The sequence below is a fragment of the Typopeltis vanoorti genome, chromosome 16 (assembly GCF_054136105.1).
Source record: "Typopeltis vanoorti isolate ZY-2024b chromosome 16, IOZ_Tvanoo_1.0, whole genome shotgun sequence".
Lineage (NCBI taxonomy): Eukaryota > Metazoa > Arthropoda > Arachnida > Uropygi > Thelyphonidae > Typopeltis > Typopeltis vanoorti.
The window spans coordinates 35,196,052-35,212,703 of record NC_143564.1 but is presented as its reverse complement, the minus strand read 5'-3'; the positions used below and the strand labels follow the sequence as shown (position 1 = coordinate 35,212,703).

At 35.7% G+C, this 16,652-nt stretch overlaps 1 protein-coding gene across 1 annotated transcript in view; it reads right to left on the bottom strand.

Annotated features, from left to right (window-relative positions):
- Positions 1-16,652, bottom strand: part of RhoGAP102A (Rho GTPase activating protein at 102A) — a 382,252-nt gene that overhangs the window by 189,923 nt on the left and 175,677 nt on the right. The window lies entirely within an intron of this gene.

The window sequence follows — 16,652 nt, the reverse complement described above, 5'->3', positions numbered from 1 at the left end:
AAGGTGTCGAGACAATAACGTTATCCCAAAATTTCTTTGATGTTTATCTTTAATGTTTAAAATGTTGTTTGTCTCAAACAACATTTTAAAACAAAAAAAAGCTAATATTATTTACCATAAAACTTCATTCACCCTTCTCTGAGAAAGAATTAGCCATACGAGATCCTTGCTCAGCCAAATAGACTTACAATGCTATGACTTGTTCACAGACATCTCTAATGACCTTGACGAAGATACCTGGCAACTTTTAGATAATATGATTTACAACAGTTATGCTAAAACCTTCAGTTACAGCAAAAAGATGCAAATTGATAAATTCAACGTGCTATATGATAATCACATTAACTCTAAGCTGTCTCTACCAGATAACCAAGTTAAAGTGAACCTATCTAAACACATTTTAACAAAACCTGAGATCTCAAATCTCAAAAAAGGATTCAATTTCGCCTTAAAACCTAGTGCTATTCCTAAAATAGATTTCATCTGCAACTTAGAAAAAGCCATCTCATTGCTACCACACCCAATAGCTACGATTAAAAAACAGCATAATCCTCTCCACTCCGTCAAGATCTCCTAACACCAACTCTAACCAAATGGAAAGAAGAACACTACTCAAATTAAAGAATACTAAAGACATCATCATACGTAAAGCGGACAAAGGGCAATAATACTGTTATCTTAAATACAAAAGATTATGAAGAGAAAATTAACAATCTATTATCAGACACGTCTGTTTATGATGTTCTCAATACAAATTCTACACAAAAAAACCATAATGACACCAACGAACTATTACATGGAATGACTAACTGGCCTATAGACTTAATAAGAAAGCTAAAATTCATGCACCCGTTGACTCCAAGATTGTATGGCGTTCCTAAAATACATACAGAAGGTACACCAGTACATCCAATAGTTGATAGAATCTATTCTCCAACTTACTAACTGTCTAAATATCTAGTCAAAATTTTACAACACATTCACAACTCAGATACTTATATCAAAAACTCACAACATTTTATGAGAATTTAAAAAACATCCCTATCTCTGAAGATGATATGCTAGCTAGCCTTGACATCACATCTCTGTTTACAAACATTCCAGCTGTGGAAGTCATCAACATCTTAGATAACTTGTTCCCAAGAAACATCACTACGTTGTTCAATCATTGTTTAACTTTGAACTATTTCGTTTGGCAAAAAACCGTCTACAAATAACTTACCGGATTAGCCATGGGTAGCCCCTCTCTCCTTCTTGTGCTGACTTATTCATGGAAGACCTAGAAGATAAAATCTTTTCTCAAATTACCCCAAAACCTAAAACTTGGTATGTAGATATGTAGATGACATCTTTATCATTTGGAATCATAAGAAGGAAGTGCTAATGGATTATCTCAACAAAATCAATAGTTTCCACCATACTATCAAATTCACATTAGAAATTGGAAAAGATGAAAAACTTCCATTCCTAGACATCCTAACAAAGAAACAAACCAAAAACAGTATCAACCTGTCTGTGTATAGAAAACTTACGAATACTGGACGTTACCTCCATTTCAACTCATCACATCATATATCCCAGAAACTTAGCATTATCCATATGCTTAAGAAAAGAGCTATACAGTACACCACAGACCAAGATGACTTACAAGAAGAATTAACTACAATATCCAGAGAGCTATCCTTAAATGGTTATCCTAAAAGACTCATCAACAAGATTCTCTTTTCAGATATACCACAAAGACAACGTGAGGACACCCAATACATCAGCACTATAATTATTCCATTTGTCAGCACCATTTCCAAAAAAATTGGCTATTCTTCTAAAATCACACAATATTAGAGTACCATTCAAGCCAGTCAACACTATTCGGAAATTTTTAACATCGCTGAAAGACCTTCATCCGTTCTACAAGTACTTTGGAGTATACAATATATCTTGTTCCTGTGGTGTTAGTTACATTGGTCAGACCTCTAGAAGCTTTGAAACGAGACAGAAGGAGCACATGTTAGAAACAACAGACAAGATATTTCAGGCCTTTCTTCCCACTTCGCCACTACCAACCATCTTATTGAGTGGGATAAGAGTCATATGCCCTATATAGAAGAAAACTACCATTCCAGAACCTTCAAGGAAGCTGCTATAGTCACCCATTCAACAGGAAACCTAAATAAGAATCAAGGTCTAATCCTACCTGATATTTGGAAAACTTTAATTAGATCACTAAACACTAAAGAAATGAACTTTCATGCCAATTACATTATGTCTCTCAACCAATAAATCATGTACCCCTGACACACGTATTGTCTCATGCACAGTACTAATTTTGTATGAATTAGAACTGTCAGTTAAAACCTAGTCTATTACCTTCATATCGCTTACCAATTGTATCCCTGAAGATGCTGATAGCAAAAATCGGTGAAACTAGTCGGATAATAAATATTACTCGCTTCACTAACATTACTAAAATGAGTTATAGTTTCTAATACAAATAGTCAAGAAAAAAAGTCACACCATGTTTCACTACGTTTCCTAAACTGCATTCCATCCTCAGTCGACCTAAAGAAAAACATCACTTTCTTCAGTACCCAGGAGTTTAAAAGATTATTTTTAATTGTGGAAAGCCTTACTACGGTCAGACTGACAAATCTATCCTTTTCCGTGTTGAGGAACACAAGAGAGATATTTCCTACAACAGAACCTGAGCTAGTGCTCTCTCCAGCCACGTCCTTTTCTCAATAAACTCCGACGAAGGCTGCCAACATCTTATAGACAGGTCTCAAACTTCAAACATACATAAGTGTTATAATCAACTTGAGAGACATATTCTCGAATCCAAAGAAATTTCATTCGATTCAACCCACCTGAATAATAGCCTCAGCTACAATTTATCTGATACACACATTTCTGCTATCCAGTACTGGCGCTCTCGTGATATCTCTCACATGCAGTTACATACAGCTGGAAATATAGCACCTAATCCAGTTTAAACTGTACTACAGTTTATAATAGATCTGTTGTCGTTATTATGTAATGTTTCTGTAGTTTTTTATTTATATAATTCTTTGTAGTTGGACACCTGAAGAAGTTGTTTTATCAACGAAACTAGTAGTGTTCCTATTAAATCCCATTCTTTATTATTCTTGGTGTTTGGTCATTCAAACTTTTTAATTTTCATATATATATATATATATATATCATATAATATATAATAAATAAACATAAAGAGATCATTTTTATGCAGAGATTCCTGACACCTGAAAATATTTTCAAAGCTTCCTCCAGGGCAAAAAAAGGTTGAGGAAAGTCTGATCCAGATATTGGTAGTTCTCTGAGTCTTTTAACTGGCATCATGGCAAGTTCCTTTCTCTGGGTTAAACAGTAACTGAGTATATCTGCTCTGGTCTACAGTTGGCTATAGCCTGATCTCTGTTAAAAAAAAAACCCATCAAATCACTGGAAAAATACAATTATTTCAGCAATTACTAGTTTCGTATAATCCTGTTATTTTAAAGCTCTGTTTGTAGTCTGAAATCCACTTTATTGGATCATTATTAAATTAAATTTTTATTCTGCCTGTATCCAATATGTGGTTATTCCTGCTTGAAAAATTGTTGAAGTTCTTCTTTTAAGGATGCTATATGGGTTATAGATGAGTCATCTAAATTCTACCTACTTTTAAGACATCATTTTTGTTAAGATCTGATTGATGGATAAGAATTTCACAGACTTCTTTGAATTTCCACCAGAGGTCAATGGATGATCAAAACAGTTATATTCAGCCCACTGTAGTGTGTACCGATGTAGCTTGTAATCCAATGAATGTGTGTGTGTGCATGCGTGTGTGTTTCATGGTCAACTAGAGAAGAAACATACTGTATATAGATACCCAAGGATGACCTTGATATAAAGGTCAAAACGTTGAATTTCATTTTAATCTAACAAAGTAACTTCTGTAACATGGCAGCATATCTCCATAATTATTCATAATGAATTCTGATCTCCATGTAATCCTAAAACAGGAAGATTTTGCTATGGAATGGTGCAGGATATTTATCACACAATTTGAGACCACCACCTTTCTTACTGTTAGCACCTTTGTGGTGGAGTTAGAAGAACAATGTAACACATACCCTTCATTTGGAAAAAAAATTGAATTTTAATTTTATCATGATGTGATGAATCTATTTAGTTTTTTTTTCAACTAAAAGTGAGAGCCAATCTTATTTTCCTACTGCAAAAGATTCAAAGTGGTTGCAAAACATCATGTCCTTCATGTGATAAACTGAAATCAAGAAAAGGCTATTACTAATATTATTATTATGATCATTATTATCATGGAAGGTCAACACAAAGTCTATCATGTCACTGCTAAAACTCATCCACTGTCTGCACACTAACTGTTCTCTCAGGCAATGCATTCCATGCTCCTACCACTCTCCATACAAAAAATTCACTTCTTAGCCTTTTACTCACCACCTCCTTTTGCAACTTTCAGGGATGATCCCTTGTCCTTGCTCCTTTCCTGCATTCTACCATATGAAAAATCTCCTCAGTGTTAATATGATTATAACCCTTAACCCTGCAGAGATCGTGGCTGATCTGACAGATACAAACAAATTGTTTAATATAAACATTCTTACACACATCCAGTGGAACCAAGTGTATAGCTTGGAGGTCATGACTAGCTGCGCATGCATATATTACGAGTGATATTCTACACTGTTTATGCGGTCAGTTTTGGTTTAACACATGTTATGTAAAGGTGTGTGATATTTTATAGTAAATTGTATCTGAGAGATAATGCAACCTCTGATGCAGTATAGTATTGATTTAGTTGGGTTTTTTTTTTATTTACCATTGAAAATGGCTGTAAAAATATATCGATTGGATAATCCATCAGATGTTGAAGAGATTCAGCGATTTTGTTACTCGAGTCTGATGATGACAATGATAGAGTCGAATGCATAAGTGAAAGTGATATTTGATAGTAAATTGTATCTGAGAGATACCATGAACTCCGATGTTAGTATAGTATTGGCTTAGTTGTTTTTTTTTTTTGTTCAATAATTTCTAGATTGTAACTGAAAATAAATAAACCATCATGCATTATATTTGCAGTGTTTTTTTTTTAAAGTTTTATCGCATTTTAGCACATACTAGTAATGAATGTATCTCTCAGATACACGTCCTCTGCTGCACTTGTTTCGACAGCAACCTCCACATGGTTAAACAGTTTAAATGCCTTGATCATATCCCCTCCCCTTTGCCTTCTATTCACCAAACTCTGCAGGCTGCATGCCCTCACAGTCTATCCTCATAATCAATACTGTACAGTCCTGATATCATTTTTGTTATCTGTCTCTGTATCCTTTCCAAGGTTACTTCATTCCCTCAAATCCTGGTCACCAGATCTGAGCACAGAAATCCAGATGTGTCTGATCAAAGCTTTATACAATGGAACCCAGCACTTTTTATCTCTCATGGTCAATGTTGTCCTCAACACTGCTGCAATTTTCTGAAATGTTTTCACAACCTTTGCAATACATCCTCTGTACTTCAAATTTCCATAAACAATCACCCCAAGATCCCTTGCTTTTCCACCTCATCTAGTAGAACTCCACCAAGTAAGTACAAAGCATCCCATATATGAATCCCAATTTTAAGACCTTTAGTTGCATTAAACTGATAATCCTTTCAAGCTTATTCAAATCCTCTTGAAGAGCAAAAACATCAGCACTTACTAATAACCCTCCCAAGCTTTATGTCATCTGCAAACAATTGAATATCTCCCTGTAGTCCCATGGCACTATCACTGATATAAAGAATGAACAGTAAGGATCCCTGTAGAACACCACTTATAACCTTCCTACTTGCTGATACTTGCCCTTACCCATATACAACTCTCTGATATCTGTCAGAAAGCCAATTACCACTAACCTGATATCCAAACCCATATGTTGTAACTTTTAGTCATGTCGCATCCTGTGAAATACCTTTGAAAAAAAAAAAAAGAAAAAAAAATGTCAGTGTATGACTTATCTCATCCACTGCTCTTGTTATTCTATTGTAAAAAGTAACCAGCTCAGTAAAACAAGAGTGCCCTTTAAAAAATTAATCTTGGTTTGACTGAATAATATTGCTGTCATCTGTCCAATTTTGTATATGAGTTCTTACTAATTTCTACCAAATCTTAACAAGTAGAGAAGAAACACAATCAGACCTATGGTTTGATACCTCCAATCTACCACCACCTTTTGCAATGACACTATAGAGTAATCTAATGTTTATCCAACCTTCGATGGAAAAGGAATTTTTTGTTTGCCGATCTGAAGGATCGTTAACTTGAAGTTATGCATCATGTGCTGCGGAGATGCACTATGGACCCAACAAACTGTAAACAACAACAACAAAAAAAAATGGTAGTAAACAAAAAGGTATATATTTAGTCTGTTTCTAATAGAGAGCTGTTGTTTCCCTGAACAGTTTATAACTTACTTCCTTTCAATCAAATGGAAAATTCTACTTCCCTTCCCAACCATATAAATGAATAAATACAATTTTTTTAAAAATTACACTAGGCAGATAAGGATGACCAGTCTGCTATGAAAATTTCACTAAGCTCATTTCACTAGCTTCCAAAGAATTAGAGGGAATAAAATAATAAAACATTGCTGATAAATTTAAAGGTAATTAAAATTATTATTATTATCATTATTTTACGGCATCTCCATGGAGTCCAGAGACTCATCATGGGAGACCCAAATTAACCATTATACAAACAAATCCTATCATATTTTCCTTGAATTCATTCACTGTCAGGGAACTCACAAACAATTATAGCAATCCATTCCACTCACCACTCTCTATGAAAAAATCTGGTCCACCCACCCCTACTAACCACACTCTTACACAACTTTCACAGATAGTTCTCTGACTATCTGTCATATATTGAATAATTTCACTTGCATAAATTTTATAAAACTCCTTTAAGATCTTGAAAGTTTCTATCATGTCCCCTCTTTTCTCCAAAAACCTTCAACCTATTCTCATAGCGAGTATTCCATAGACCTGTCATCATCTTGGTCACTTGTTTCTGAATCCTCTCTACTGCCTGGTCCCCAAGAAATGTAGGTGACTAAATCTGTGCACAACAGTCAAGATGTGGCCAAATCATAGCCTCATAAAGAGGGATAATAACTTCCCTACTTTACTTGTTAGTGAGTTTTTCAAATCCAAGCAATCTTACCTTATATTTTGCAACATTACCTTGACAATCACGATTCTTTGCCCACAATGCCAATTTATTTAAATCATCCTGTAGGATATCTACATCACCTTTATCAACAATTGCTCTCCCCAAGTTTTGCATCATCAGCAAACAACTGAATATCCCTCTTAAATCTTTCCCTATGTCATTGATTTACAAATTAAAAAGAAGTAGCCCTAGTACTGAACCCAAAGGTACTCCACTAGTCACCATCATTCTCCTAGATTCTACTCCACCATATACTACTCTGTGGCATCTCTCTATCAACCACACTCATATCACTACTAGCCTCATATCCATTCCCATTTGTACCAGCTTTTGTAATAGTTTTCCATGTGGTATTCTGTCAAATGCCTTGGCAATGTCGAGCAGTATCACGGTGTAGCCATTACCTTTATCCGATTCTGTCACTTTATTATAAAATGTGAATAAGTTACTAAGACAAGACCTACACTATACAAAGCTATGCTGCCCACTATAGAGTATTGCATCACTATCCACCCACTGTTGTATTTTACCCTTCACAAACTTTTCCAATACTTTAATAACCACTCTTGATATATTAATTGGTCTGTAGTTTGCTATCTCTGTCTTGGACAGAGATAGCAAACTCTCTGTCCAATTAATAAGATAGAAAGAGATGGTACCATTGCTTAAAGGTACTATCTTACCCCTTTTCCACTCCCTTGGAACCCTGCCAGAGTTGAGACTTACATTGAATAACTCCATCAGAGGCAATGCCAATTCTCTTGCATATCCATGTAGTACACAGGCTATACCATTCAGTCCCACCGATGTGTTCACATTCATATTTTTTAATATGCAGAACACAATTCATCTACCTCAATTTTTATATATGTCTTTGTAACATCAGCAACTGTAAAATCTCCAATCTGAATGATACACCTTTGCAAAATGATCACTCACCAACTCAATTATTTCTTTTTTCACCATCCTACCATGAGCACTGTTTAAAGTCATCCTGCCATACTCATTTCTCCTCTTACTTGCTACATGAAAAAACTCTTTGGGGTTTACTTTGGCTTGTTTAGCTAATTCTCTCTCATAGTCTGATTTGGCCTCTATCATATTAGTCACCCTTCTTGCTTACGTTTGTACTGCTCATGAGTATGTTGATTACTTTTTTCTTTATATTCCCTCCATAATGTTTTCTTCTTTTGCAGGAAAAGAAGAAAACATTGTGGAGGGAATATAAAGATATTGCTTTATAATCCTATTCATCCACTTAATTCCAAGTTGGTTTATCCTCCTGATTTTGGATATGCATCTGATACTAGTACTACTCACAAGCAATCTCTGATCATGTACCATGCACTACTGATGTAGTTTCTTGTAGCTTCTCAAGCCATAGTACTGTTCCAAGATGACTCCTAAGTTTCTCATAATCATCAGTCTTATAAATTAACATAAACCTCTTCTGGACGGAGAATTCCACATGTTTGGCAACTTCCCAGAACAAGACAACATGGTCACTCTCCCCAAATGGAGGCAGAGTGTCTACCTTGGTTATGGATATATTTTCTGATGCTATTATCAGATCCAACACTCTCAAACCCCTTGTTCCTCCATAACATGTTGTTTCATGTATTATTTCTTTCCTCATTCCAGTTAATGTCCTGTGGAGCCTCCGTAGCTCAGTCAGTATAGACGAAGCCCTTTGGTCAGAAAGACCTGGGTTCGATTCCTGTCAGTAATATGAGGAATCTTTATCTGGTCTCTCGACTAAAAGTGAGTTAGCCAGTCTCATAGGGAGGTAGGGGGTTTTTTCACCCGGAAACTTGAGTTTTTCGTCCCCCAGAACAGGCAAACTGGCCCCGTGAACACACATGGTTTATAGGTATGAATACGTCCCAACCATATGTCGGTCATGAGCCTGGATAAAATTGGAGGGTTGGGGAAAGCAATGGTGAACTACCCTGTAAAAATCAACAGGAAAACTTTGTGGACAATGCCTACAAAGTGACCTACAGTTGGAAAAGACTGAAAAGGGAAAATCAGACCAGATTAATCGATGTCCCTTCCTATAGTTCAAGTCTCCCACAATAACTTTTCAGCCTACACTCATGTGCTAATCTGCCGATACATGGCATCTACATCTTCCTGTGGACCCCCCCCCCCCCCAGATCTGTAGCAGCACTCAACAATGTATTTTGTCCTATTTGCCTCTGTCTCACACCAGACAGCCCCAAACAAACCATCTCCCCCAGACCTAAAATCCTCTTTAACTTCTAATTTTGCTTCCTTAAATTTTGCAGCTATCATCAGCAATACACTACATCCTGTCCTGTTCCCTCTATCCTCCCCAAAAATACAATTATAAATTATGGTCAATGAATCACAGGAGTATCTGCAAGTTATCTGTTAGGTTAGAGCTTTCTGCCTTCTTGTTCAGTTTATTTTGGTGGTATTTTCTTATTTTTGATACCACATCAAGCAATTAGTTGTGTTTCTTTCTCTCTCCTCACCAAGTCCCCTGTATAAACAAACATGTTTTTTTGATTAGCATTTCACTTTTATAAAATTACCACATCACTACAAATTGGAAAACCAAGCTTCCATCCATCCAGTTATTCATTTTGCTGTAATGTATATACCATGCTGATTTAAATCAATTCTTTTTTACAAACAGTGCAAGTTTAACTATAGTGATGTTATTAATTATGTAGTGCACAGTTTAACTGTAAGTATGTACACCTGTTATGCCAAGTAACTGCAAATGAAAGCTGACAAACAAATTAATGTTTATCCTTCCTAAATTATTTCATTAACTTGTGTTATATCACACATAATATCATGAGAAACTTGTTATAAAAGTGTTATAAAAGAAACATATTCCCATCAAGGCTAATATGTATCAATATGCAAAGTAAGAGCATTATGGTTGGGGCCAGTGACATGATATTTTATCAAAATTGTCATACTGAAAGAAAGTGCATAACAACGAATTTGACAATGGTTTCCATAACAAAACTATGCTACTATTGATAGATACTTCATTTCTAAAATATCTTAATTTGTATAATCTCTTTATCTTTATATATAGCAACTGATGGAAATAATAAAATACACAAATAAAAAATTGCCGATTTTTAGATTATGCCACTTAAAACCATGCCTGCCTATAGATGTAGCATAATCAGGAGAACTACATAAATTTATTTATAGTAATCACTATAGGAAAACAGAGGTGTAATTTTTTCCGTGCAGCTGGAATGACCATGGATTACTCCTGAAATTCCAATGGGTTTGCATCTGTGGGTTCCAGCAGCATTGGCACAGCACAAAATAGTAACGTGTTCTTAACTTTGTAAATTTAACTGCTGAGTTGTCTTCACAACCGTGCTCCGTAGTTGATGTGGTAACATCTGCCAAAACAAGCTGATCTCATCTGCATTATATGCTTGTTATCATGAACAATTTCTTGGAAAACTTTTACAAAGTATTATGCACCCTCAAAATCTGATGAATGCTTCTCTCCATGAAGCTACTTAAACCTGTACAACCATCCTTCACTATACATGCAATTTGAATGTATGTTCATTTTCTCATGAAAGTATTTTGTCAACCTCTCCTTCGATGTTTTTTTATAATTTCAATTTTCTGTTGAATGTTTAATATCACCTGTTTTCTTCCCTTCTTCAATAAGACCAAAAATTAAAAGAGCAGTACTATGTTGTAGAGAAAATTCGATGGCTTATATATACTGGTATACTACATTCTAACCAGTGCCTTGAGAAGTGCAAATGCTTCCTATGAAAATATACTACAGTGCTGTCTACATGAGATCTTGTGCAATGGTTCTATGAAACATGTCCAATGAGCTGCCATATGTCTGACCATTATACTCTAAGTTAATCGAATACATGAACTACCTTACAATATTTCAACAATAAAAATGTTCTGCTTCACATTTTATTTATTTTGTTTGTTCACAAGAGATATAAAATTTCAAGTGTGAAAAAAAAACTACATCTATTTTGAAATATCAGAATCTTAGCAATATATTTATTTATTACTAGAAATATTTGCCTTACCATCTTTTATTATTATCATTTATTCTTCCAATCAGTGTAAATAAACAAATTAATTTATTCAGTATCTTTCATTTTGCTGAAAATCTTGCAGAAATTTTTCATACAAAATGCTTGCAGAGAAAATAATTACGTTAAATGTACATGAAAAACATGTTGGTTCCAAATTACATTTATTGAAATATATGAACTGTTTTTTTTTTTTATTTCCTTGCAAAATTCCAGTATACCTTGACATTGTGCTTACAGTTAGATAACTGCAACAACATTAACAACTGCATTACAAGATGTAGTTGTTAATGAAGTGTTGACACTGTAGCTGGTTGGTGAGAGAGAGCGATCATGAGGTTTGGGAAGTGGCGAAACAAGAAAAGGTTACTGCCAAAAATGGATATATGTGGAAGTATAAAGCGGATGATTATAGGAAGCTGTGTAGTCAGTTAGCATCACTACGTTTGGTAGATGAGCTGAATAGAAAAGATCTTGACAGTGCATGGAAATTCACAAGGCGGTATCTGACACAAGCCATGTATAATAACTGCACACCAAGGGTTAAGCAAGTAAATAGAGTAGGAGTGAAATGGATGAACAGTGAAATCAAATGAAATCAAACAAGCTGTGTTGGAAAATAAAATGCTATAGAGGAGGTACAATACAGTTGGTGGTGATCAGATCCATGAACAGTATAAAGTACAGGCTAGGAAAGTGATGAGTATGATAAAGAAAGAAAGGGTGCAGTATGAGAGGAGATTGGAATTGGAATTAGGAGAATTGGAAGTGAAAGAATCAGAGGTGTATCAGGTGTTGATTGGGTTAGATGTTAATAAGGCTGTGGGAATGGATGTATCACCACATATTCTTAAAGAATGTGCACAACAGGTAGCTATGCCCTTGACCTGGTTATTTAATGAGAGTCTTGCAATGGATAGGGTTCCTAAGAAGCAGAAAGAAGGCAAAATATACCACTCCACAAGCATGGTTCTAGGACAGAAGTTGCCAATTATAGACCAGTCTGTATGCAGTTGTAGTCAAAGTGTTGGAGAGATTCATTAGGAATAGAATAGAATACATGAATGGATTGATGGACATAGCATTCTTTATGATGGTCAGCATGAATTTGTAAAGGGAAGGTCTTGTTTTAGCAATTTACTTGCATTTTATGATAAGATAATGAGTGTATTAGACAAGGGAAAATCATATAGTGATATTCTAGGACTTTGCAAAAGTATCTGATAGATTACCACATGACAAGTTGGTGTACAAGCTGCAGAGGATGAGAATATATAGTATACCGATTAGATGGATCAGAGATTGACTCTCTGAATGATACTAACATGTTCTGTGTGATGAAGCAGTGTCAAAAAAAAAAAAAACAGTGGCATGTCCCAGGGTTCTGTTCTTGGGCCCCTGCTGTTTAACTTGTTTGTAAATGATATATCATGTGGACTGACTGTGGATCTTCACAATGATAATGTGAAGATCATTATCACATGATCTTCACATTATCGTGCAAATTTCATTTCCCTTCTGGAAGATTTGAATAGACTTTTGACTTGGACAAAGGAGTGGAGTTGTAGCTTTAATATTAATAAGTGCAAGGTATTGCATTGTGGAGTACAGAAATATAAGGATGTGATACTGACAGTACTGTACTGCAGGAAGTGGATTAGATTCAAGATATAGAATTGAAAGTTGACAGTAGAAGTCAACTGAAGTTTAGAAGGCATATTGCAAGTGGTGCAAAAGACTGCACATCATAGTGCTGCTATAAGTACTCTAACATATAAGGAAAGGAAGTGGTTGTGCCAATGCATAAAGCACTGGTCAGACCACACTTAGACTACTGTGCAAATGTGTGTGCATATGTGTGCAAATTTGATCACCTGGTTTTCAATATGATGTGGAAACATTGGAGATGGTCCAGAGACAAGTGGCTAAGACAATATTAAGCCTTAGGAATACTGGCTATGAAGAGAGGCTGAAGAAATGTGAATTGCAGAGATAGGAGGAAAAAGGGAATATGATAGAGATATTTAAGTTAAAGAGGATTTTCTCAGATTAATCCAGATGGGATTATAAAAAGAGTAGTGGGTAAGAGGGAAAGAACCAGAGGCCATCCCTGAAAGTTATGTAAAAGTGTGAGGAGTAGATTTTTTATATTGAGTATTGTCAGTGAATGGAACGCATAACTAGAATGTGTTCGTAATGCAAGGAGTGTTAAGGATTTTAAGATTCGGCATGATAAACATTTTGTCAGTTAAATGAATCTCCCACAGTAAGTCTGCAGATTCCATGGAGGGTGCAATAATAATAATAATAATATTTCCACATAAATTCCTTCTGCCTTGATACCTCTATATGCCTATTGATCCTCCAGGGCAGGACTATATGGTCATTCTCACCATAATGATCACTCAGTTTGTGCTTGCCTCACTAAATAAAGGGCATTTCCATGTTGCATTTTTATCTTGTTTTCATCTATTTGTTAGCACTAATGCTTGGCATAACTAAGTTTTAATTTTTTTTAAAAGGAGAAAAGAAAACTATCAGCAATTTCAAAATCATATGTCATTATTTGCATTGTTTATTTAAATACACCTCACAGAATGCATAAGCAATTAACTGTGTCACTTTGTCTGTCTAAGCATAAAATGCAGCCCTATTTGCACACTAGATTTCAATGAAATTTAGTGTTTGGGACCTTTAGCAAAGGTCCCAAACACTTTTTTAAAGGTGTTTAAAAAAGTTGTTCAATCATATCATGTTTGGTTGCAACAGGAAATTTTTAAACTTTTAAACGCCCTATTAACACAACAGAATCTCCATGGAATCAAAAGACTTATTACTGGAGGTGCATGCCATCACACATAAAGTTCATCAAACTGTGCTTTTTTAATGTTTCAACATATCTGCATTCATTACACTGTTAGGCAATACATTCTACTCACCAACCAGTCTCCACTCAAAGAACCTATTCCTCACTCCCTTGCTCATACCCTCCTTATAGTTCCCAGGGATGGCCTCTTATTCTACCCTCCCTCTCCCAATCTTTGAAAAATTTTTTCCATCTTAATCCAGTAATGCCGCTTACCAATATCATTATACATCTTCCCCCCTTCTCCTCCTCCTATTCACAAGGTTTAGCAAATTTCATTCTTTTAATCTGTCTTCATACTCCACATTCCAAAGTCCAGTTATCACTTTAGCCAATCTTCTCCGGATCTTCATGCCAATGTATTTTCAGGATATATATCCTCATCACCTTGAAAACCAGGTCACTAAATGTGCGCAATAATCCATACGAGGCCTGATCAAGGCATAATGGAACAATAACCTCTTTATTTTTGCATGTCAATGTCCTTCGTATCATTACCATAATCTGATGTGATGACTTCACAATTTGTGTAATGTGATCTCTGAACTTCAGGTCCTTGTCCACCACTACACTGAGATCTTTTGTCTCCTCTACTTTCTTCAAAATTTCCTTACCAAATGATCCGCAGATCATATCCACAGCTCTTTGTGATGACCTTGGATATAATCTAATGCAATGCCTTTAGCCAATTGCTGTATATTTAAAAGAATTCTAAAACAATATTGAAAGTAGTTATGAGATAACTAAGAAAATATTACAACATTCTATATCACAACATGTATCTATAACATATATAATACTAGCCATTTTATTATGATACCCTAACATCCAGTAATTGAAATGGGCTGGAGTATATTGTAAATCAATATAATTATACAATTTGCTTTTATGCTCTTTAGTCAAAGTATATATAACATTTCATTTACTGTCAATCACATAAAATAATTATGATTGGAATTATTATTTTATCCTGTGAACTAGTGAACTACATGAGCATGAAAATAGCTCTTTTCTTCTTTTTTAGACAGCATAGCCACATGACTATATCCCACTGAATATTTCTGGAATATATAGAATGTCCCCCAAAAAAAAAAAAATGCCCCCTAAAGAAATATTAATAATTTGCTTACACTTGGATAAAGGATTAAACTAAATTTATTATAGTCTAACCAAGTGGGGGGGAAAAAAAAGAAAAAAAAAAGGAAAAAATTTCCAATTTTTTTATTATTATTATTCAGGCCTCCATGGAGTCAAAAGACTCATCGTGGGAGGTCCCTCCTAAGAAACACAAAGTCTATCAAGACTCATCGAGGGGGAGGTCCCCCCTAAGAAACACAAAGTCTATCATACCACACCTTCAACTCATTGACCGTTTTCACTCTCACCACTCCATCAGGCAATGCATTCCATGGTTCAACCACCCTCCATGCAAAGAAACCACTCCTCACCCTCTTGCTAACAGTTTCCTTTCATAATTTCCCGGATGGCATCTTGTCATCACTCCTTCCTGCTGTTCAACCAAGCGAAAGAATTCCCCAGTGCCAACCCTGTAACCACCTCTCAACAGTTTAAAAGTCTCAATCATATCACCTCTCCTTCTTCTATCCACCAAACTCTGCAGTCCACATTCCCTCAGCCGATTCTCATAACTATCATTGTACAGTCCTGAAACCATCTTTGTTATCCGCCCTTGTACCCTTTCCACAGTTAATTTGTCCCCTTCAAATCCTGGGGACCAAATCTGAGAATAACAGTCCAAGTGTGGTCTGATCAGGGTCTTATACAACAGAATGATAACTGTTTTATCTCTGCAGGTCAGTGTGCTTCTCATTATTGCAGCAATCCTCTGTGTTACCTTCACCACCTTTGCAATATGTCCCCTAAATTTCAGGTTTCTATCAATCATCAACCCCAGATCTCCTGTCTCCCCTACTTCCTCCAGTGTAACTCCTCCCATTGAGTATGCAGTGTCCCATCGATGTTTCACAAACCTCAAGACCTTACATTTTGCTGCATTAAACCGAAACCCCCATTCATTTGCCCATCTATCTAGCTTATTTAAATCCTCTTGCAGGACTGCCGCATCTGCACTATTACTAATAATCCTTCCCAGCTTCACATCATCTGCAAACAACTGAATATCCCCTTGCAATCCAATGACAACGTCATTGATATAAAGGTTAAACAATATAGGTCCCAGTACTAAGCCCTGTGGGACCCCACTTGTAACCCTCTGCTTCCTTGAAACTTCCCCACCATACACAACTCTCTGATACCTATCGGACAGCCAATCCTGAATCCAGTTGACCAATCTGACATCCAGACCCATGTGCTGCAACTTAAATATCAGCTTATCATGTGGCATCCTGTCAAATGGCTTCGCTAAGTCTAAGAAAATGGCAGTATATGCCTTTCCCTCATTTAATGCTCTTGTAACTTTATCATAAAAGGCTAG